Consider the following 26,493-nt stretch of genomic DNA (forward strand, 5'->3'; position numbering starts at 1 on the left):
AGACAAATCGACCATAGAACACACGCAATTAGCAGACATTAGACACACAGCACGGCAGATGAATTTCATTATTCTGATGGCCTAAAAATAATAGTTTGGTGTTTTTTAAAAATAATAGTTTGATGAAAGATGTCTTAGAGAAATATTAATCATACTTCATTGAGTGTGGCACAGGATAAAGTCGTTCAGGATGTAGGCAGAGGGATCGGTTCTAAAAATCAGAGACAATATCCCGAGGAAGACAGTGGAGCAAGTGGTGCTGTCCCCTGTATGGCTACCACAAGAGAAGGGTAAGACCATCCAGCCCACCAACTGGAAGTGCTTCCTGCTCAACTGCGCTATGCACCGCCCAAGAAGGAAGAAAACGCCAACGCATGAACTGGAGCATCGCAATGAATATGTGCATCATGCAAGCATACTACGAAATAACGAAACTGGAGACCGATATGACAACGTACAAGGCGAGACTACATACCAAGTGGCTGGAACGACTCCCGGATATTCAGGTCACCGAACTGCGGACCAGAGAAGGACCATTGTCACGAAGAACCTGATAGCTCCTGCAATCTCGGAAAAAATCAAGCAGGACGTGAGCGGTCAACTACAACGGATAAAGAATATGGTCAATGCGGAACCAGTGGAGGAAGAACATATCACCACCGAACCAGAGGAGGAAGAGCAAGAAGAAATACAACCCACAGCATCTGAAGTGGAAAGAGACGAGGTTATGATATCCAGAATAGATGACGAGTATAAGAAGACCCTAACAGAATTCGAAGGAATGGACCCCACAAAGATCCACCTGCACCGAAGCAGAGCCCCAATAGAACCTTGTGGAGAGTCACAGACCACCTCAATCGGCAAATAATGCTACATTACCTTGACAACAATGGTGGAACCCTGCAGGCTATTCCACACAGCCGTATACTGTGCTGCCATAGCAGCCACTAGGATTAATGGAAAAGAAACGAGAGACCAGCAGTAGAAGAACCGAAAACAGAAGGAACCGCCAGCTTGAGAAAGAAGACTTCAGCAGAAGAGAGAAGAATTACGAGTCAAGATAGGTCAATTGATCCAGTACCAAGAGGGTAATAGAAGTAAGAAATTGATTGGAAAAGTGAAGAGCATCCTCAAGAGAGACAGCGTCCACAGCAAACAGGAGACAAAAAATCAGAGAATAAGAGAGTACTTGGACACACCGAATCAGAACCTCCTCGCAGTCAGCAAGAGTCTACGTCGATACAAAGAGAGCTCCCAGATGAACAACCGAATCTTCGATGAGGACCAAAGACGCTTCTACAGGAGACTCGGAGAAGACGGGAAAGAAGGGAACGGACCACCCGAGCAGAAGACGATGTAGGAGTTCTCGGGCAACATATGGAGCAGGGAAGTAAGACATAACAGCCGAACCCCTGTATAGAACTAGAACGAAAGAAAACCAAGGAGGTACAAGAAATGAGAGAGCGGGAGATTCGGGAAAAGAAGTAAAACAGACGACCAAGAACTGTCACAACTGGGGAACGCGAGGAATAAATAACGTCCACAACTACTGGTACAAGAAGCTCACTTGCACACACAAGCACCTGGCAGAGCAGTACACCCGAATGATAAAGCAACAAGAGACAATCACGAAGTTTCCCACTCGAGGAATCACATATCTGAAGCCTAAAGACGAAGATACAAGAAAGCCGGCGAAATACAGGCCAATCACTTGCCTCCCAACAATGTACAAGATCCTGACCATCTGTATAACTAGGAAGATATCAGGCAACTTGGAGAGCCAGAACATAATGGCCGAATATTTTTTTTCATTTTCATTCATTTATTAAATACACACAATATACATTCTCAAGATTATGTACATCAAAGTATATACATGATTTTATATATAAAATATATTTACATATATTTAGAAACTCTGTACTTATCATTAAATACTCGTGTGTTTGCGTGTTAACGTATTCTGTAGAGAGGACGGCTCCCAGGCATAAGTCCAACTCCACCTTAAAAACTTGTGAATGTGTAGCGTCTTTACAAAGCGGCAGGCCTCTTCCCCACCAAGGAGCAGCTGCTGCCTGATGTCCGTCCCAAGGCACGAAGGACCGGACCAGGGTCTACAACCATCTGTCGTGCTATAAGGCACAAATCCCGCCCCCGCCGGAAATAGTGCAATACCAGTGGGCGCTAGCAATCCCACTCCATGGTTGCCCAAACCAAGGAATCAGCAAAAAAAAAAAAAAAAAAACGGCTAGTGGACGACTTAGTATTTACATTTAAATTACATTTAATATAGATTTAATTAAAATTAATATTTAATAGTTAACTTAACATTTTCCAGACAACTTAATTTTAACTTTTACATATCACCTCCCGTGACAGCAACTGAATTTACACAATGCTATTTACATCTTATAAGCAATTATTAATTTGCATATAATATATTTTTATTATTTATTTACATTATGTATAATTGTATTCCCCCAGTTCCCCACATTAATACTCCTATACTCCTGCTTACAGATTATGATAATGATATTATAATTTAATTTTTCTTAATAGTAACTTAAAGGATACAAGGAAACGACCAGTCATTATGAGACCGTCGTCTCTTTGTCGTATCTGTTGAACCTTCTTCACTTCAACAGCAACGAAAGGAAAAAAACCTAGTCTTCTTTGCTCCCATAGGTTTGCAATGGATGTTCACCATGAGAACATTGCCACCACCTAACTTCAATTTCTCTACTTTAATTTGCTCTTCACATTAACTGCAGGTTTTTGTATTAAGATTTTTTTTTTTTTTTTTTTTGCTTGTAAGGAAGAATTTCATCCACAAAATAAATTTTAGTTTGTCTCAAGAATTCAGGAAGCAACAACCACCATGAGACTGTCCCCTAAAATAGGAAAACGGTAGATCTTGTCCTTTTTTCAACCAAGGCTACCAATCTTCTGTCAAAGTCAATCTATTTTTGTTTCATAATGGTCATCATTAATAAAATCAATGGATGCTCACAATGAGAACATTTCCACTGCTTGGGTTGTCCTTACTCAAGACCCAATAGATCTGCATTTAGCAAATTAAGTAGACCAAATATCTGTGCATTAATAATTATTCTATTGGAATTTAACCTAGGCATAATGTCACCAAGTCACATGAGTTTAACAGCGTATAGTGTATAGTGTGTTCGTGTCTAACGGCACCAGGGATTTCCCTCATCTCCACGTTGCTTTCATTGTGGGTGTAACAGTTCACTGTAACGGCCAGAGATTTACAAGTGTATGGATATTGTATGAGAGTAGTATTGTGTATCATTGTTCTTCTGGCCATTTAGCCGCCAGACCCCTGCTGGGGCCCAACGTACTAATATCTAATATTCAGATATTTACTCTGGCAGGTCCTGCCTCCTAATTTCCTGAGATTTCAGTGGCTAGCACCTAAAAAAAAAAAAAAAAAAAAAATATATATATATATATAAAATAAAATAAATAAAAATGAAAATAAAAATTCTCGCTTGGTGGGGATTAGGAAGATTGAGTAGAAAGGCCAAATGAATTTAGTGTGAACGCAATTAAATTTAGTCATTAAAATTTTCAAGTTAAGTTGGTATACGCTGGGGAAAAAGACAGAAATATGGGGACGATAGAGAAGGCGACCCTAGATAATCAGTGGGGCAGGCCCATGCCCTCACCAGGCGAAGAGAGGGGTGGGGACGGATAATACCGTCCACTCCCCCTGTCTGGGGAGAGGGGGAAAGATAGGACCATGCAAGGGAGCATGGTTTGAGAGCCAAGATGGCCAATAGCAAACTGCAGTTGGTCTCAGTGGTATTGGTGTTCCCATTTGGGATATCACTGATGGTACCAGGTCCCCTCCAGTTTAGTCAAGTCAGTTCTTGTCATTTGTTAAGTAGGTTCAGTTGTTATTCCTTGTTGTCATGTGTAGGGTTCAGTTGTGCTCCACTGCAGCGAGCACTCGGCTTCTTGGGAAGAGCTCTTGGGCGTAGCAGGAGAAAGCCAGGTACTCTTGTTTTGTATCCATATGTTGTGCTCCCGTCCTCTAGGACAATATAGAATCTTTGTTATTAGGATGTTGCGGAGGTCGTCATAAAGCTGGCAATCATACATTATATGTTGTCAGCTCTCCAGACCGCCGCAAACACAGGTAGGGTCCTATTTAATTCCCAAAAGGAAAAGTTTGGCATTGATGGCGCCATGTACGGTGAGAAGGTATGCTGCATAGAGTTCAGGTGAGAACCACGTTGGGAACTTAGGGTAGACCCTGCCGACGTCCCGTATAAACTTTCTGGTTATCTCGCCTATGTGGGAGTTTGTCCATCTCTCTTGTGACACCTGCAGCAGTGAGCGTAGAGCTTCTCCTTTTCAGCGGTGCTGTTATTTGCTGCGTCAGTTGTATGTCCGAGACAAATCCTTGATGTGCTCTTTGCCAGGTGGTAAAGTAATCCTTTGCCCACAATCTCCAGGTCAAGGGGGAGAACTCCGGTCAGGACCTGTAAAGCGTGGGTCCTCACCGTGCTGCAGGCGCGAGAAGTAAATAGTAAATAGTAGAATCGATCTTTGGGTTGAGTTGATGATACGTCGGTTGACTGCGGTAGTAGCCTTGTGATACCATACGCCAGAGGCATATGTGATGATAGGTATGAATATGGCTTTGTAGAAGACATGTAGCATACGCCGGCCAAAGCCCTAGTCCCTTCGTGACGCCCTAACAACGAGGTCAGCATATTTCCTAATCTTGGTTCGATGTATTGTAGGTGGTCTTTGAAGGATAGGTTGTGGTCTAGGATGACCATAGATACTTGAGTTGTTTGAAGAATTTTATTGTCGTCGGGTTTATCTTAATTTGAGGAGGCCGTCGTAGGTACAGGTTCCCTTTCAGCAAGGCTGAGTTGGTTTTTTCTGGTGATATTCTCAGGTGATTCTGTTTTGCCCAGTTCTGCAGTAACTCCAAGGCCAAGTTCGCAGATTCTTCCAGTTTTTCCATTGAGTTCGCCGAGACGGAGAGAATGAGGTCGTCAGCAAATGCCTGAGTAGCCTGATGGGCAGGAGCAGTAGTGCGTAGCACACGCTTCTTGATTAGACAGGGGGTTCGAGCCGGTGACCACCAAATACGGAGGATGCGGTAAGGTCAGGGAATGACCAACGCATATCCCCGGAGCAATATGGCCTTAGTTGCTAATGCTCCTAAAAACCAAATAACAAACAAAATAGCCTGAGCATCCATTTCTCCGAGGACCGGGACGAGGAAGCTGTCGAAGACGACGTTCCATAGGAATGGTCCCAGGACCATACCCTGCGGGCAGCCCCGGTGGATGCTTCTAGAGAGGGTCTGATAGGGCGCACTCACTACTATGAATCTGTTGGATAGGTAGTTATGTAAGGTCTGATAGAGGTTGCTGGGAAGATCTGCAGCTCTAAGTCTGGCCAGGACGCTTGGCCACCAAAGTGTGCCAAACGCCCCAGCGAATTCCACAGAGATCACCAAGAAGTATTTATTTTCTGTTGCAGTTTTCCACCTTCCCCAGGAGGTGCTGGTGGGCATCTATGGCAGAATGACCCTGTCGAACTTGTTGGGCGTTGTTAGTCTTGCAGTATTGTAGCGATGTTGGAGATGAGAATGTAATAAGCGCTCGAAGAGCTTGCTAACCACGGAGAGCAAGGCTATAGGCCTGTAAGAGTCTGGGAGGATAGGCGACTTGGAAGGATTTTTTATGATAAGTTTGACATTGGCGACCTTCTATGATGTTGGAGAGGCTCCTGCCTGGAGGCATTTGCTGTAAAGATTTAGCATCAGGTCAGGGGCAGGTTCCAATTTCTTTTTAACAATTTCTGGTTCTAAGAGGTCTAGCCCTGGGCATTTATTTCCTCTGATAGTTGATGCTGCAGCAATTAGCTCCTCTCTGGTGAAAGGCAGTTCCATTGATTGGGTATTGTAGGTTGCGTTATCCTGGCACATTTTCTTCTAAAGAATATTGTTTATGGTGCTTTCCCAGTTTGTAGTCATGGCATCTTGTGGAGTTGTCACTACTAGAACTCCAAATTGGCAATAACGACCCCACCACCCAGGGATCGTTATTGCCAATAGTTGTGACTAATCGCTGCCAAGTCTCCTGTTTGCAGTGATGTATTTGCGTGGTGTAGGCATTTCTCGCTTCTCTGTACCGCTGCCGTAAGGCCTCCGCATCTGCAGCTGACCAAGACCTTCTGGCCCTTTGAAATGCCTTGCGTCGGATCTGAGTCTCCTTTCTAAGGTTAACAGCATATGTGTGGACATTCTGAAAAATGCAGTTAAAAACCCGAACAGCAGAAAGGATGCAAGCGGCTGAGCAAAGGATGCAAGGAGCAATAACCATAGATGCCGCGGTTATAGAGCAAGCCTACAAGAAGCGCCGTAACATGAACAGAGCCTACATCGATTACCGGAAAGTCTTCGACTCCGTGCCTCATAGCTGGCTAACAGAGGCACTGAACATCTATAAAGTCAATCCGATAGTGACTAACGTCCAGGAGAAAAGATGGCAAAGAAAAATGGAGTATCAAAATTAAGGTCGAGGACATCACAGCCAGGCCAATCTGCATCAGGAGAGGAATCTTTCAGGGAGATGCGGCATGAGCCTACTGTGGTTCGGTCTAACACTTAACCTTCTATTCACCATGCTCAAAAGCAGCAATTAAGGATATAACCTCTAAGAAGGAAAAAAGAAAATGACACCCTTACCCACCTGATGTATATGGGTGATATCATGCTCTACGGTCGAACCGAGAAGCAACTCCAGCAGCTAATCCGGATCACCGAAGAATTCAGCAATGATACTAGGATGGAATTTGGTCAAGACAAATGCAAGACCCAAGACTGAACCAGGGAAAATTAGTCACCCGAAACTACCAGCTGTAGACTGGTAAAGAGATCGAAGCCATGGCAGAGGGAGAGACCTACAAATATTTGGGAATGATGCAGGCTCAGAAGTTACAGCACAAGGAAATTAAGGCTTGCCTGACCGAAAAATATCATCAGAGACTTAGAAGCCTGCTGATAGCAAAGCTGAATGGAGGAAACAGTTAAAGCCATAAACACCTATGCCGTCCCAGTGCTAGGACACTTCTTCGGGGTCATAGATTGGACTAACACCGAGCTAGAAGATATCATGCGAAAGACAAGGACAATGATAACCAAGAGCCGCCAACACCACACGAAGTCTGCAGTGGAGAGACTAACAATAGCTCGGAAAGAGGGAGGAAGGGGCTTGATAGACCTGATAGAGCAACAGAAAACAGCGATAGTTAACCTGAAGGATTACTTCGAGAACAACACAGCACCACTCCATCAGGCCATAAGGAACATAGATAAGTGGTATACCCCACTCAGCCTAAGCGAGGAACCCCCTCCCTCCCAGACGGCACAAGAAACGAAGTTAGAAAGATGGGCAAAGAAGATATTCCTTGGCAGACACTACAATGTCTTCTATCAATATCACATCGATAACATTGCTTCCAATGCATGGCATGGCTCACAAGCGGGACCCTCTTCGCCGAGTCTGATTCTTACTTGCCTTCCAAGACCAGGTAATCAACACCAGAAACTATAGAAAATACATCGCAAAGGAGCCCAGAATGTCAGATGACACGTCGACGATGCCACCTGGCCTCAGAAACGATCCAACATATCACCTCTGGATGCAAGGTGATCAGAAGCTAGCAAGGAAATACCAATTGATCGAAAAAAGTGTCCCGTACTACAAATACGAACCCCAGACAATACTATAGACCCAAACCCACAAGCTGTACTGGGACCGCGCCATAATAACGGATAGGACAATCCTGCACAATAGACCGGACATAACCTTTGTGGACAAGAAGGAAAAGGCAACCTATGTGATTGACATAGCGGTAACCAACCCTGGCAACCTGCAGAAAACCCATGGGGAAATAATCAGGAAGTAGTAGTAGTAGTAGTAGTAGTAGTGGCATGTGATGCAAGAAAGCAAGTGTATGAGCTTATGCAGCATCAGCCAAAAAAAACTAATAATAATAATAATAATAATAATAATAAATTCAAACCATTCCCTCCAAATGCCTGTCCAGTTCCTCCTTAAATTTATTTAACCTATTAACTTCCACAACGACAGATGGAAGTTTATTCCAGCAATTAACCATCCGCTGGCTAAAGGCAAATTTCCGCACATCTACTCTACATCTGTCTTTTCTTAATTTGAATTTACATGAAAGTACACGAACCTAACACAGGATATGAAAGATATGTGGCATATGCAACAAGTAACGACCATCCCGATCATCGTGTGAACCACAGGTATGGTGCCAAAGACCCTACATAAGAGCCTGGCAGCAATAAGTCTTCCAGCGAACACCTACAAGGAACTCCAGAAAATCGCAATCCTGAACACCTGTAGGACAGTTAGGGAGCTCCTCAACCAACACAAACACCAGACATAACAACGACCATCCTGTGTACTTGGTAGCAATACCCGTCACGAGGTGGAACTCCCTAATCAGGGAGAAATAATATAAGAGCAATAATAATAATAATGTTCTGGAGAAAGCTATTCGGCAACGAAGTTCTCTTCTTTCAACTTTGTCGCAGGTACGTGATATTTTTCTAGAAGACTAGTTACAATTAGACCAAAACGCACTAAAATCCTTTATATAATCCATGCTGCGCCGCACACGATGTTATTCGAAACAAAGGAGGCCCAATTCGATACTGAATAAAGATTCCAATTTTTTGGCCAGAGTGTAGCACATAGTGAAAATTTTGTAAGAAATATAAATTGATACGAAAGGAAACAATGACACATGAATGATATTTATATATTGTTTATATCTTTGGTATCATATTTATGCACAGTAAATCTTTAAAATCCGGCATTTTCGGGGACTGAGAAGTACGGATTTGAAAATTTTTCGTTTTTATAGAATTTTACCTAGTAGTTGCGCAGGTTTAGAGAAGCACATCTCAATAAATATTAAGCAAAATTAGCTAAACTTATTTACACCTGTAAACATTATACTATCTGTTTTGTTCTTTCATCTGTTTTTGTGGGAAGCAGGATTTAAACTGTGTAATGGTCTTAATTCTCACAACAGTTCAAACTCGCCTTTACAGTTGCTCTTGTATTATTGCACTACTTTCAACAGCTTTGGCTATATTACGGCTTTGAAAACCTATTCCGAACAACTTCTTTATAACTGTTGTGTCTGCGTGTTATCTCTGGAAACCACTTGCTGCCTATTGAGAGAACAGATAGTCTGACCAAACAGGCTGTTATAGCAGTCTCATCTTTTAAAATGTCACTTTACCTTTTGGAGAGGCCATCTGTTTGAAAGTAGTGTTATACCTGGCAACTTGTTACAAAGGAAAATTTGTCTGGCTGTGGAAAATAATATTCTTCATGCATTTAATTAATTCCTACTGATCGAAAAACTGATTAAAGGACAAGACAGTCCTTGTTAAAAAGAAATGCGATCGTCAATACGAGTGCCAGATTGCTTTTATAATATTTTAGGATTATAAAATGTCGATTTTTTTTTGTAAAATGTGCCAGAATTGAAGTGTTTTTTCATATTTATGTATGAAATCAATATGAAAAAAGCAATTTATTTTGCAAAATTTAAATTATAAAACTGCTAGAAATTCCTTATGCTATGACGATATGATTAAACATTACGCCATCAATATAAATAATATTATGAGAATTAATAATTGTTTATTAATTCTACTTCTACTACTAATAATATTATTATTAATATTATTACTAATAATATTATTATAAATTTTGAACCTTAATTCTTATGACTACTGCTATCAGAGGGCATTTCGGTTTAATATATGCCATTTGAGTAGCAGCCTAATTAGTAAGTGCCATTGTTATAACAATCGTATTTGTTTAAATTATATTAATGTTCCGGTTAACAGTTTCTTTGTGCCATTTAACAAGAAAATTATCACCACCTTAATGATATGTTAAATTCTTATTCTTGTTTGATTTTATTAAGCATATTTTTCCTTACCCTATAAAGCTATTAAATGAAGATTAATCATTAGGCTTACGCAATACTAGTACAAGGAGCAAAGAATTGGATGATTGTACATATTAGATGTGGTGATTAGTTTTATTTATTTATCCAATATTTATTTTATTAATATTGGATAGTGAATCCAACGTGAATATCAAAGTGTAAACGAGATAATTATTTTTTTATATAAATGTTATAATTTTTAGTAGTTATGGGTTTTCATATTTGTTTATATTACCGTTGAATGGCAATCTTATATCGACTGTCATCTTGTTGTAGAGTTATCTGTTTTGATTTGTAATAATAAATATTGGCTTTTAAACACATTTTTCTATATATATATTATAATATAATATTTTAAAATTTTATTGTTTTATTTCTGGCAGTAAGAGCGAAAATATCGCAATATACTCTGTCAAATTACTCTAAAGTACGCGTGCGCTGAATAACAGTTTCAACCTGCGACTTGGTCGGAGCCATAGATTGCAACTATGCGAAAGTCACAGTTCCAATTCACTGCGTTAAAGCCACGGATTACCATTTTATGAAGTTTATATATATATATATATATATCACAAATAACATATATATGTTATTTGTGAAGTTTTTGTATAAGTAATTTGTAATGAATAATTTGTATGAAAACACTCGTCTATCTTGCGACTGGCTGCATAGATTGAGCTAGTAAGTATATATTTATTTTATGCAAAGGTTATGTATTATAGTTAAAAATCATTGCTGGCTGTTAAGCTAATGGGAGGCGAAGTTAGGAAGGTAATTATGATAGAAAGAGACACTCCTGCCCTCGTATTACATTACTAGCCCAGAATGTGGAAGAATTTGGAACAAACTTCCATCTGACGTTGTGGAAGTTGATTAGATAGCTTAAATAAATTCAAGGAGGAACTGGACAAACATTTAGAGGGAATGGTTGTGTGAATTTTTTTTTTTTTTTTTTGGCTTATGTTACATACACTTGCTTTCTTGCATCACATGCCTCTATTACTATTACTATTACTAATTTTAGTTGCAGGAAAGTAAACAGTATATGAAGAATATAAAGCTGGTGCTCAGGTTATCCTTTACATTCTTCAGTATTATACTTTTTACTTTCCTACAGCTAAACTTCTTCCACACTGAGCTATCAGTGTAATACGAGGGCAGGAGTGTCCATTTCTATCCTAATTACCTTCCTAACTTCGCCTCCCATTAGCTAAACAACTAGACAATGACTTTTAACTATAATACATAACATTTATATAAAAAAAAAAATTACACCGATTTCAATTTAAATTGTGTTGGGTAGCCACAATTGATTAAGTCTGTCCTCACACGAGAAATCTCGCTGCGCCTAGCTGCATCTGTGCTGGAATGGCTCCAAGCTCTGGAGAATAGAGTGCGGCCAGTGCTGTTGAGATGACTGGGGACATGGCCGGATCTGTAGTTTGTGAATTGCCCGCACCACATAGGCTTACGGTATACTGAGGTTTCCAGGTGTGGGCCCACACGTTTTACTAGGACATCCAGGAATGGGAGTGATCCTTTAACCTCTAACTCTAGAGTGAACTGGATGAACCCAGACAGGGAATTAAGATATTCTAGTAATGTTTCAGAGCCACATGGGATGATGGTGAAGATGTCATCAACATTTCTGCACCATGTTGTAATAGGTACAGGTGGGTTCAGGAATATATGTTCTTCTAATTCTTCCATGGCGATGTTGGCTACTACGGAACTAACAGGAGCGCCCATAGCAGTGCCATGTACTTGTTGGTATACGGAATCCTCGAAAGTGAAGATGCTGCTTGACAAGCACAGGTTGAGGGCGGTACAGATGTCGTCAGTAGACAGTGATGTTCTGTTTGGAAGGTTTAAGTCATTATCAAGGAGCCTCTTGGTGCAGTGTATGGTCTGCTGGACAGGGATTGACATAAATAGCGACACTGCATCAAATGATGCCATAACAGAGTTTTCAGAAATTGAGAGGTCTTTAATAAGGCGAATAAATTCGCCGCTGTTATTGACGGTGTGCGTGGTATTTCCTACAAGAGGTGGAGAAGACGTGCACTATACTTGGACAGTTCATACGTAGGTGCATTGCAGCAGGACACTATGGGTCTGAGAGGAACGCCTGGCTTATGGATTTTCAATTTTCGGAACTTCATTCCGTATACCAACAAGTACATGGCACTGCTATGGGCGCCCCTGTTAGTTCCGTAGTAGCCAACATCGCCATGGAAGAATTAGAAGAACAGATATTCCTGAACCCACCTGTACCTGTTACAACATGGTGCAGATATGTTGATGACATCTTCACCGTCATCCCACGTGGCTCTGAAACAACACTACTAGAATTAGAATATCTCAATTTTTTATGAACTACCGAAAATCCATAAGCCAGGCGTTCCTCTCAGACTTAATAGTGTCCTGCTGCAATGCACCCACGTATGAACTGTCATCCCACATGGCTCTGAAACAACACTTCTAGAATATCTTAATTCCCTGTCTGGGTTCATCCAGTTCACTCTAGGGTTAGAGGTTAATGGATCACTCCCTTTTCTGTATGGCCTATTAAAACGTGTGGGTCCACACTTGGAAACCTCAGTATACCGTAAGCCAATGTGGTGCGGGAAATTCACAAACTACAGATCTGGCTATGCCCCCAGTCATCTCAACAGCACTGGCCGCGCTCTATTCTCCAGAGCTTGGAGCCATTCCAGCACAGATGCAGCGAGATTTCTCGTGTGAGGACAGACTTAATCAATTGTGGCTACCCAACACACGTACTAGGCAAGTGCCTATTGCAAGCACAAGAGCGCACAGTCCACCAGAGACCACCAACCCAGGACAATATAGCTACCGCCTACGTTCCCTACTATCCAGGCGTGTCTGGCCGGATCTCTAAAATCCTCAGGGAATACCTCATAAAATGCATACAGTTACCCCGTAGAAGCCTACGTTCTCTAGTCTCCAGTGAGACCCCTGTCATCCCTCTCTTACGCAGCAGTGTAATATACCGCATAACCTGTAGAGACTGTGACAGCTGCTACGTAGAAGAGACTTCGAGACGTCTTCAAGACCTCCTTGCGGAACACGACAGAGCAATCTGCCTTGCTGAGACCGACCAGGCCGTAATCGCACAGCACTTCTGGGCTACCCACCACGACTTCAATCCCAAACGGGACTACGATATAATAGGCCACTCCAGGAACTTCCCCCACCGTCTTTATGGTTGGAGTCACTCAATATATTGAGCAATTCGAGAACCATGAACCGCTGCAACGGCAGGAGACTGCACCCCATCTTGGAGACAACCGTTTTATACCTCGACAAGCGCTGGAGAACTGCGCATGTCCCTGCAGCAACAATGAACGCCAGGTTAATGACTGAATAACGTGCCTTTACACGTCTCACTGCATGCATAACTGTATCCGTTAAGTTTAAACTCTGTTGAAAAAGAGACACGATTGTCACGAAAGCTCCAAAGTATTCATAATTAAAGATATTTACTGGATTTACACTTAACTTATTTCATTGTACCATGCATCCCAGTACAACAGCCCATTTATACTTGTTCCTATATATCATTGACAAACCCCCATGACCTGCCCTGGCAGCCTGTCTGCATTTCTCAGAAAACCTCATATCTGACTGCACAATTACTCCGAGGCCTTTTTCATTTTATACCACCTTAAGTGTAGTACCACAAAGTTGGTACGTTTCTCTGGGGTTACTTCTACCAATATGCAGTACTTTGCATTTGTCAATGTTAAACTTCGGTTGCCACTTCTCAGCCCATCTGCCGAAATTTTCTAGATCCTGTTGCAGTAGAACACTACCATTACTGTCATTAACAACCCTGCCAACCTTTGTATCATCTGCAAACTTCGACACTAAGCCTGATATACCTTCATCAATATCATTGATAAATATACAAAACAACAGTGGACCCAACACCGAACCCTGTGGGACTCCAATAATAACATTAGCCCACGAAGAGCAGCACCCATTGATTACCACCCTCTGTCTTCTCCCACTCAACCATCCTTTTATCCATTGTAGCAACTTACCCTTAATACATTCTGCTCCAATTTGTACAATAGTCTTCCAGGCGCAACAGTGTCAAAAGCTTTCCTGAAATCCAAATATATGATATCAAAATTATTTTTTGCATCCACATCATAAAATCCTATCAAATTTGTCAGACAAGACTTTCCCTTAACAAACCCATGCTGTGTCTGAATTATTGCTGCAGTCTTGTCTAGATGATCCTGCAATGCATCTTTAACCAGTGACTCCATTATTTTACCCAGAACAGAAGTTAAACTAACTGGTCTGTAATTGTCGAAGGGTGACACTGGTCGTGTCACCCTTCGATCCCCTTTGTGAATTGGGGATACATTTGCATATCTACAGCCCGTGGGGACCCCTGAATCCAAGGATGCTCTCATAGTTATGGCTAAGAGTTTGCATAGTTGCTTTGCCGCCTCCTTTAATATAACTGGATAGATCCCATCCACCCCAGGTGCCTTTCTTACGTTTAATTTCAACAATTTCTCCGCCACTTTGCTCTCAGTTATTACAAAATCATTAAGTATCCTGCTACAATTTGATAACCTTCTGCCATTTTCAAACCTTAATAATTCCTCATGTGTGAATGTAGATGCAAAATACTCATTCATTTTGTTTGCTCTCTGAGCAGGATCATCAACAGATGAATTTGCAGATAAAGGAACCAAATACTACATATTGTATTCCCCAAATTCAAATTATGCACTGCTTTTACACCTGATCTGAATCCCTGTGGTTTCTCGCTATGGGGATACCTGAAGGATAGAGTTTACCGTGGAGGCATACAGACGCTTGTAGATTTGAAAGCAGGCATTAAACAGCATGCATCCAACATCCCCAATGAGATGTTATGCGAAATGGGGTCGCACGCTGTCCTCCCTTTTCTGAATGTTATCTGAAATGAAGGAAAGCACATGGAACAATATCTGTAGGTTTCTAAGTTCTGATATTAAAATCTAATCCTAAGTTAAGTACTGTATTCCATCTCATGTTTACAGTGCCAATTTCTCCCCTGGTGGCGGAATTTTTTTTCCCTTCTAGAAATCGCTTCCCTATATCTTAAATGACATACTCACCGAGCCGACCGGGCTAGCCGGGTGGGTAAAGTGCCTGCCTGGCAACCCAAAGGTTGCGGGTTCGATTCCCGCCTCGGGCTTGGATCAAAGTACTGCAAGAACCTTGGATGCGCCAACAACTACAAAAAAAAAAAAAAAAATACTCACCGATTTTCACAGCACTATCTCTAACCGTTTTGACACTAGGGTCTCCTGAATAGAGAAACTTATTTTATAACCACCCGGTATATACAGTATAACGAATTTCACACTTTTGGTTATTCCTGTAATTGTATCGGCAGGTTCCGGTTAATATTTAAAAAGTTACTGTTTAAAATTAAGCTTAAAGCATTATATTCCAGTTAATTTAAAAAAGTTATTTTCAGGATATTGAGATAGTCATTCATTATCAGTAAAAAGTTCGCTGACATTCGTAAACAATCGCGACATCCGAATGTGAGGGAACCAATAAGAACTGTTTTTTTTTTATATGTTTGCATGTGCTAAATAACCTTTTTTTTTAAAATAAAATATCTATATACAGTATTTAATATGGAATCCGTTTTCTTTCGACACAGTCAATGTGAACAATAGGCTTAACCGATCGGGCTGGAAATTGTCAAATTGAAGGTATTTCTTCCTAGGTGTGCAGAAAGTTGTTAAAATTTAAAAATTCCGAATAGTTTTATGTCACGGAACGGGCCAGTTTTGCACTACAAATGAGAATAGTTCAACATTCAATTTATAGATGGAGCCTCAGTAAGATGTTAACTGTTAAACAGTTGTCTTAAGTTATTAAGCTTTTTTTTTATTAACAATTTGCACTTTAACTGATTAATAATTTGCACGTTCGCACAATTTGTTCCGGAAAAAAATAAATTAAATAAATTAAATAATAATAATCTGCTACTAATTGTGAAATATTCGCAACGGGTACAGCTAGCTGTACCCGTTACGTACGATAGGCCTAATCGATTTGGACTCAAATCGAAGATATGTCTTACTAGGTGTGCAGGAACATGGGAAAATATAAAAATTCCGAATAATTTTATTTTACACAACGGGCTAATTTTCTCTACTCCTGTGCCATAAAAGAAATAATGGTTTTATTTTACAGAAATAAGAAAGGAGAAAGAATTCTACGCGTACTGGCTTACTTGCCCACGACCAGACACGGATTACATTTCTTTGGGACAGCTAGAGAAAAACTCTGCTACCAATCGCAAAATTTTTGCAAGGGGTACTGCTAGTATATATTTAATACTGTGTTCCGGTAGTTAATATTTTTTCATTTCAAACACTGTTCTTCAGTAACAGCAACATCATGAAACAAACTTCTCACTAATATTCTTTCAGTTAGTTTTCATAGAACAAAGACATAATTTTTAATGACAAATTGGAATGAGCGATCTTTGATAATAGAAATTAACTGAACTTGAATATTATTAGAGTAGTTTTAACTACAGATATAAAGTCAAAGGAACTCCAATGTAAAATATACATTAAACTAATATTAAGCATTGAATCTTTTATATAGATAAAAGAACTCTATAAAAAAATGTTAAAGCTTGTGAAAAAAAAAAAAAAAAAAAGAGAGAGAGTAAGGGCCATACACTTGACTTATGGGATCACGAAGCACACTTCCTTTTCTTACTGCTGCACTAATTGTCATAGAAGAAAATGCATCTTTTGATATCAGATACTCCTCCGGCTTCTTAACTAATGCATGAATATCTTCTTCATCAGCAATATATGCATATCTTTCCTCTAGCACTCGTTTTATGCCATCTGACTTTTCCGTAACGAAGTTCTTTTCGTTGGCTAATACATGCTTTCCAATGTTTAATATCGTTTCAGATTTAGACTTCTGAAAATAAAGTAGAATAAGAAATTATATCTGTAATCTCATGTAGAAAAATTGGTGACTATTCTTTCATGACTGTTTCCGTAGGAAATTAATATAATTTCTTTTAAATAAAGAAAAAATAAATTATTTGCTACTAATTTTAATAACTTATTTACAATTTATGTTAGTTTCACTTGATACTCATTAGGAAATGATCATGTAGCGGTAATATAAATATAAATTATTTATTTATACAGAGGATCATGTTCATAGGTTTGTGAAACCTGTATGAATTTTATGACAGATAATGACATAAAGAGCATGGTTATCTTTTATTCTCTACAGAAAACTGAATTTGATTCATAAGGTGAGTTTGATTGTGCCTGATTCTATCTTATTTATTCCTTAAATTTTGCATATATATACAAAAATTTATACATATATATCTGTTTTTATTTATATTTATTTGTATTTGTACTGAATGAATGATAGCATATAATGCAGGGAGAATACACCAATAGCATAGTTAGTAAATCTATATGAAAATTATATGAAAAATGAATTGAAATAGAAAAATAGTAGCCTCTTTATTAGGTAGGTAAAAACAAAAAAAATCACATGGTTACAAAGGGTAACCAACCATTTCTAATTTCGAATTAGATAAACACGATAACATTCATATTTTTAATTTGTTAATATCGTTATTTTTAACGATAGCGAAAGAACGTCATTCGGCACTGATGATTGGATGATTGGAGACGGGTCTTCTGGTCCGATGAGTCCCGTTTCCAGCTATTTCGAGCGGACGGTAGGGTGCGTATCTGGCGGAAACCGCACGAAGCTATGCACTCGTCATGTCAACAAGTAACTGTTCAGGCAAGTGGACTCTATAATGGTCTGGGGCGTGTTCCACTGGCACACGTTGGGAACCTGGTACATCTAGACGCATCTCTGAAGGGTCCAGATTACGTGTCCATCCTTGTAGACCATCTGCATCTCTTCATGGTCATCGTGCACCAACAGGGCAATGGACTCTTCCAGCAGGACAATTCGCCCCCCACAGAGCCGTGGTGACTAGAACATGGTTCGGAGAGCATTCGGCAGATTTTACCACCATAGAATAGCCTCCCCGTTCACCGGACATGAACCCTGTGAAGCATCTTTGGGATGCTGTGGAAAAGTCCGTTCGTGCTTTGGATCCTCCACCCAGGGATGCGACGGAATTATGGACAGCGGTGCAGCAAGCATGGGTGATAATACCTGTGGAACGCTTTCGTGAACCAGTGGACTCAATGCCTCGCTGTGTAACTGCCCTTATCCAAGCGAAAGGTGGGCATACCCGTTACTAGGTAGGTATTCCCAAGATTTTTGTCAACTCAGTGTGCAAACAAATAATAATATAAATAGATTGCAGAAATAACTCCAACTAACAAAGAAGTTTTTTTTTTTATTTTAATTTTGGCAAGCGCTATCAAATTAACAAGCATGATGTTTCATTTTTTTTTCTCCCTTTAAGATATTTACCCTTGGTTATTCTCAGTTTCTACCTCCACCTCATATCATTGAAAAGTAGGATGTTCAGAATTGCCTTTTCTCTCATGCCTTTTTTAGGTTCGTTAGCATGTACGCATAATGCATCTATTTTCTTTTTTTATCATGTCCGTCCTTCCGTTCGTCCGCTCTACTACCAGAGCACGAATAATAACAAGTGTTTTTTTGCGTGAATTATCTTAGCGAAAATGACAACAGAGAATTAATGAAATTTTATATTTCGGCATTTTTAAAAGATTTTTTGAGCCATTCCAAATTTCATTAAACTCGACGAATATAAATAAATTATTATTATTATTATATCTCCCTGATTGGAGGTTCCACCTCGTGAAGGGTATTGCTACCAAGTACACAGGGTGGTTAGTAGGAGAGATGGCACTTTGAACCAAACTGACCAAGGGTAGCAGTCCCCCCCCCCCTGGTCAGTTTGGTTCAGAGTGCCATCACTCATACTGTTGTTATGTCTGGTGTTACTGTTGATCGAGGAAATTTCTGACTGTTCTACACGTGTTCAGGATTGCGAATTTCTGGAGTTCCTTGTAGGTGTTCGCTGGGAGACCTATTGCTGCTAGGTTGTTATGTAGAATCTTTGGCACCATACAGGTGGTTGACAGGATGATCGTTACTTGTTGAATATACCACATCTCTTTGGTCTCCTGTGTTATGTTTCTGTACTTCCTGATTTTTCCCCATGGGTTTTCTGCAAGTTGCAAGTGTTGGATACCACTATGTCAATCAGGTAGGTAGACTTTTCCTTCTTGTCCACAAGTGTTATGAGATATGTTGTGTGGGATTGTCCTATCTGTTATTATGGCGCGGTCCCAGTACAGCTTGTGGGTTGGGGTCTCTAGTACTGCCTGGGGTTCCTAATTGTAGTACAGTACACTTTCTTCGATCAACTGGTATTTCCTTGCTATCTTCTGATGTATTATCCTGGCTACCTGGCTACCTGGTCCAACACATCACCGCGGGATCACCTTTCATCCCGCGGTGATGTGTTGGATCGTTTCTGAGGCCAGGTGGCATCGTCGACATGTGTGATCGAACACTCCGGGCTTCTTGGCGATGTATTTTCTACAGTTCCTGGTGTTCATTACCTGGTCTTGGATGGCGAGCATGAATCCTTCAGTCTCGAGGATGAGCGTCCCGCTCGTGAGCCATGCATTGGAAGCAATTTTATCTATGTGATTTTGACGGAGTACATTGTAGTGTCTGCCGTGGATTGTCTTCTCTGCCAATCTTTCTAGCCTCGTTTGTACCTCCTGGTTAGGGGGAGACTCTTCGCTGAGGTTCAGTGGGGTATACCGCTTGTTTATCTTCCTTATGGTCTGCTGGAGTGCTGCTGTGTGTTTCTGGAAAGCCCCTTCCTATCAGGCCCCTTCCTCCTTCTTTCCGGGAAATTGTCAGTCTCTCCACGGCAGATTTCGAGTGGTGTTGGTAGCTCTTTGTCATCATTTTCCTTGTCTTTCTCATGATATCCTCCAGCTTGGTGTTAGTGCAATCTATGACCCTGAAGGAGTATGTTAGCACTGGAACTGCATAGGTGTTTATGGATTTAACTGTGTTCCCACCGTTCAGCTTTGCTTTCAGCAGGCTTTCTAGTCTCTGATGGTATTTTTCTATCAGGCAATCCTTAATTTCCTTGTGCTGTAACTGCTGAGCCTGCATCATCTCCAAGTATTTGTAGGCCTCTCCCTCTGCCATGTCTTCGACCTCTTTACCAGTCTGCAGCTGGTAGTTTCGGTTAACTAATTATCCCTGCTGCAATCCGTGGGTCATGTATTTGTCTAGACCAAATTCCATCCTAATATCATTGCTGAATTCTTAGATGATCTGGAGTAGTTGCTGGAGGTGCTTCTTGTCTCCTCCATAGAGCTTGATATCATCCATGTAGATCAGGTGGATGAGGATGTACAGGTTCTTCCTTTCTTCTTTGAGGTTATATCCTTACTTGCTACAATTGAGCACGGTGGATAGCGGGTCATGTGCTAGACAGAACAATGGGCCCAGGGCATCTCCCTGAAAGATTCCTCTCCTGATGGGAATTGGCCTTGTTGTGATGTTTTCGACCTTAATGGTGGTACTCCATTTCGCCATCGTTTCTCCTAGAAAGTTTGTCACTATCGGATTGACTTTGAAGATGGTCAGCACCTCTATTAGCCCGATATGAGGCACGGAGTCGAAGGCCTTACGGTTATCGATGTAGGCTGTGTACATGTTGCAGCGCTTGTGGGCTTGCTCCTTAACCCCGACATCTGTGGTTAATTGCTCCTTGCATCCTTTGCTCAGCCGCTTGCATCGTTTCTGCTGGTCGGCCCTTATGTTCTGGCTCTCCAAGTGGTCTGATATCTACCTTGTTATGTAGCTGGTCAGGATCTTGTACATTGTTGGGAGGCAGGTGATTGGCTTGTATTTCGACGAGTTTATTGTATCTTCATCTTAAGGCTTAAGATATGTGATTCCTTGAGTGCGAAACTTCGGGATTGTCTCTGAGTGCCTTATCAATCGAACGAACTGCTCTGCCAGGTGCTTGTGTGTGCAAGTGAGCTTCTTGTACCAATAGTTGTGGACGTTATCTATTCCTGGAGCTCGCAGTTGTGAGAGTTCTTGATCGTCTCTTTTACTTCTTTTTTCCCGAATCTTCCACTCTTTCATTTCTTGTACCGTCTTGGTTTTCTTGCGTTCTAGTTCTATTCAGAGGTTCGGTTGTTATGTCTTACTTCCCTGCTCCATATGTTTCTCCAGAACTCCTCAATCGTATTCTGTTCGGGTCCGTTTCCTTCTTTCCCGTCTTCTCCGAGACTTTTGTACAAGCCTCTTTAGTCCTCATCGAAGATTCGGTTGTTTATTTTTCTCTGGGAACTCTCTTTGTATCGACGTATTCTCTTGCTGAATGCAAGGAGGTACTGCTTAGATGTGTCCAAGTATTCTTCTATTCTCTGATTTTTTGTCTCATGTTTGCTGTGGACTCTGTCTCTCTTCAGGATGCTCTTCACTTTTCCAATTAATTTCTTACTCCTATTGCCCCGTTGGTACTGGGTCAGTTGGCCTATCTAGACTTTTAATTCTTCTATCTTCTGCTAAAGTCTATTTTCCCAAGCTGGCGGTTCCTTCTGGTTTCGTTCTTCTGTTGCTGGCCTCTCGTTTCTCTTCCATTAATCCTCGTGGCTGCTACCCCATCACAATACATGGTTGTGTGGATGGCCTCAAGTGTTGCAATTGCTGTTGAGGTAATGCGGTATTATGTGCCGATTGAGGTGGTCTGTGACTCTCCACAAGGTTCTGTTTGCCCTCCGCTTCGGTATCGTGTGAGTTTTTGTGGAGTCCATTTCTTCGAATTCTGTTAGGGCGTTCTTCCATTCGTCCTCTATTCTGGATATCATGATCTCGTCTCTTTCGACTTCAGCTGCTGTGGGTTGTATTTCTTCTTGCTCTTCTTCCTCTGGTTCGGTAGTGTTGGTATATTTTCCTCATCTGGTTCCGTATTCTTTATCATTTGCGGTTGATCGCTCACGTCCTGCTTGATTTTTTCCAAGATTGCAGGAGCTATCAGGTTCTTCGTGACGATGAGCCTTCACTGCCCCGCTATTCGCTGTTCCGTGACCCGAATATACGGGAATCTTTCCAGACACTTGGTATGTAGTCTCGCCCTGTAAGTTGTCATATCGGTCTCGAGCTTCGTTATTTCATAGTTTGCTTGCATGATGTACGTATTCATTTCGATCCTCCACTTCATGCGTTGGCTTTTCTCCCTTCCTGGGTGGGCACTAGCTGAGTTGCGCAGGAAGCACTTCCAGTTGGTGGGGCTGTTTAGTCTTGTCCTTCTCTTGTGGTAGCCATACGGGGACAGCGCCACTTGCTCCACTGTCTTTCTCGGGAGACCGTCTCTGATTTTTAGAACTGACCCCTCTGCCTAAGGCCTGAATGCGAGTGACTTTATCCTGCGCCGGCTTTTCTCTCTTCCTGGGTGGGCACTAGCTGAGTCGCGCAGGAAGCACTTCCAGTTGGTGGGCTGTTTAGGCTTATCCTTCTCTTGTGGTAGCCATACGGAGACAGCGCCACTTGCTCCACTGTCTTTCTCGGGAGACCGTCTCTGATTTTTAGAACTGACCCCTCTGCCTAAGGCCTGAATGCGAGTGACTTTATCCTGCGCCGGCTTTTCTCTCTTCCTGGGTGGGCACTAGCTGAGTCGCGCAGGAAGCACTTCCAGTTGGTGGGCTGTTTAGGCTTATCCTTCTCTTGTGGTAGCCATACGGCGACAGCGCCACTTGCTCCACTGTCTTTCTCGGGAGACCGTCTCTGATTTTTCGAACCGACATCTCTGCCTAAGGCCTGAATGCGAGTGACTTTATCCTGCGCCATACTCGATGCAGTATGATTAATATTTCTCTATGACATCATCCATTATTATTATTATTATTGTTGCTCTTATATTATTTCTCCCTCATTGGGGTTCCACGTCGAGACGGATATTGCTACCAAGTACACAGGGTGGTTGTTGTTATGTCTGGTATTACTGTTGGTTGAGGAACTCTCTGACTATCTTACAGGTGTTCAGGATTGCTACTTTCTGGAGTTTCTTGTAGTTGTTCGCTGGGAGACCTATTGCTGCTAGGCTGTTATGTAGGGTCCTTGGCACCATACCTGTGGTTGACACGATCGGGATGGTCGTTACTTGTTGCATATGCCACATCTCTTTGATGTGGCATATGCAACAAGTGTTAGGTTCTCCTGTGTTAGGTTCGTGTACTTCCTGATTTGTTCCCCATGGGTTTTCTGCAGGTTGCCAGTGTTGGGTACAGACAGCCATGCTAATCAGATAGGTAACCTTTTTGCTTCTTGTCCACAAGGGTTATGTCCGGTCTGTTGTGCGGGATTGTCCTTATTATTATTATTATTATTATTATTATTATTATTATTATTATTATTGTTGTTGATATTATTATTATTATTATTTCCGTTTTCATGTAATACCTAGACTGCCAGCAGTTGGATTTTCATAAAATTTTATATTTAAGGCTTTTAGACCCTTCCCAAATTTCATTAAGATCGAACCAAATATGTGTGTTCCCATGCGCTGGTTGGAGGAATAAATAGGCAACATGGTATGCATAAACGAAATGTTCTCGGTTCACGCACAGGAGTCATGATTTATATATATATATATATATATATATATATATATATATATATATATATATATATATATATATATATAATGAATTATTGCTGTTTGCTAAATCTCCTGAAATGTAAAACTCAGTGCATACATTAACTAACTTTTTTTTCTGTCTCAAATGGGGATTATTGTGCATCCGAGTGGGGCTGGAATCCCTTGATATATTACATGTACTGTATTTCCTTTGGATTCAGTATTGAATTGGGAAAAATTTGATGTGAGATTTTCAAGAAAATAAAGGGGCGGTTATTAATAGTGTTCTAGTGTTCATTTTGTGTGTGTGTGTGTGAATTAGGTTAGTCAAAATGACGAGCAGAAATATTTGTCTATATCTAGGAATTGTAAAAATTATTTTCAACAATTAATTTCACTATACTTACTGTTAAGAGATCAGTAATTGCACCTCCTCTGTAACATCCACAAGTAATTCTTTTATCTCGCAGGGCCTTCTCCAAGGCTTCGAGAGTGTCGATCGGGGGTTCAAAATCAGGGAGAGACATGTAAGAGATTATCAGTGTACTATAGACAGATACCAATATCAGTGCTAAGATGAACCACATAGCAGCAATTAATCTTGATACTGCGTAGGTGAACAAGTTTGACCTACAGGCTACAAATATATATATATACGAAAAACGTAAAAAAACCGAAACTAAAAACAGTTTAGCAAAAGATTCGATGGGCTCTAATAATGCAAGGCAAATAAAGTATTTAGTAATTTACTTTGGACTATAATAGAGCGTTCTATTAATTAAGAAAAGCAATTTCAAGAAGCAGTATATGTATTGTATATACAAGTGTTTCTAAATTATACCAGTAACATTAGAGGAACAGTTGTGTATGTACCAAGGTTAGTTTATGTGCGTGTTAAGAGCCAAAGTGACATAAGACTGTAAGGCGTTAGTATATTATGCCTGTAATTGTGCTTATTCCTTGGTCGGCTTACTGTTATGCGGGACGAAAAACTCGGCACCTCGAGGGGGTAACCATGCGACTCTGCCATAGTTCCGCCCCCTGCCGACTAACTTAAAACAAGCCCATAATAATTCTTCACATCATTGACCGGGTGACAGCATGTAATGTCTCGACTCTCATTAGCTGGATATCCATGAAATTTTATATATGGTTCTTTTAGAACGATTTGTGGAACTTTTCCAAATTTTATTAAAATGGACCAATAGAAATATCCAGTAATTATTATTATTATTTTTTTTCGTACATCTCATATAATCCATATATCGAATAATATTGCTGAAGCACTGGGTATTAGTATTAGCCATATGGTGTAAAAAAGCCAAAAAAAAAAAAAAAAAACAGTCAATATTAAAATAATAATAATATATTAAAAAAAAATGAAATAAAACAAGACAAAGCACCTATTTGACTCCTTCCTTCCGTAGGTACCAATCCAACTAATCTTTAAATCACCTCAAGCTGCCAGCTTCAAACACTCGTGGAGACAATTGATTCCAGTAAACAAATCGGTAGCCAAAAGAAAACTTCCTGTCCTGGTAAATTGAATTTATGGCTCCTAGTTCTGAAATCATTTATAATAATGAAAAGTTCACGCATATTCATTTTATTTTCTCCTCTCAGAGCGTTATACCTCAGTCAGGTCTCTCTAAGGCACCTAGTTACCAAACTGTGCACACATTCAAAGTTTTTCCTCATATGGATCAGGCGCGTTGCCTGTTTTGGACCTTTTAAGAGCTGGATTTTTTAGGGGTGGTCTCCATACTTGAACACAATATTCCAAGCGCAGTTTTACAATTACTTTATACAGTGAGATTATGACATATCTATCTCTACAAGAAAATATATGATAACTCATTATAGGACACCATGCGTCTTCTTGCCGCCTGTCTACACTGTTCAGAGAACTTAATGTCGGATCGTATATCGTAATTCTCAAATCTCTTTCTTTCTCCACTATTTCTAATTCAACCCCACCAAGAGTTGCTGTTCCCGAAGTGTAAAACCTTGCATTTTACTGCATTAAGATTAAGTTTAAACTAAAACTTTAGCCACTTTTCTGACCGTCCCTCAGTCTAAGTCGTTCTGAAGGAGTACTACTTAGCTCCTCTGATCTTAACAACTCGACATCATCGGAAAATTTTGACATCACGCTCTCTATCGCTTCGCCGATGTCATATTAAAAAAAATCAAAAACAACAGTGATCCTGGTACCAATGCTTGGGGAATCCAACTTCTTACGTTAGCCTAAGTGAAGAGTAACTATTAATCACAAACGTCTACTTTCTACCTTGCAGCATGCTGCGATCCATCTAAATATTTTCTTGTGATTCCAACATGTTCCAGTTTAGACAGTAATAACCTGTCATGTCGTACTGAGTCAAATGTTTTGCTGAAATCTAATTAAACAATGTCGAAATTATTTCCTAACTCCAGCTCGTGAACGAATCTATCAAAATTTGCTTACTAGGTTGATTAAACGTAACTCACCCTTGAGAAAACTGTTCAGTGTCCCCCCCCTTAGAATTCTCTTTCTGTGTAAATGATCTTGGTTAACTCTTGATCATTGATTCCATGATTTTCCCTACTGCTGAAATCAGACTGACCGTTGGGTAGTTATTACTTCACTATTATAACTGCCTTTAACATTGGCGATAAATCGGCATTTCTCCAATCCAAGGGAATTTCACTTCTGAATCCAGTGATGCCCTTATAATTAACCTTAATGGCTCAGTGCACTCCCCGCTGTTGAGGAGGCCAAAATGGCTGGT

The sequence above is a fragment of the Mastigoproctus giganteus genome, chromosome 9 (genome assembly GCF_048544385.1).
Source record: "Mastigoproctus giganteus isolate SK-2022 chromosome 9, ASM4854438v1, whole genome shotgun sequence".
NCBI lineage: Eukaryota > Metazoa > Arthropoda > Arachnida > Uropygi > Thelyphonidae > Mastigoproctus > Mastigoproctus giganteus.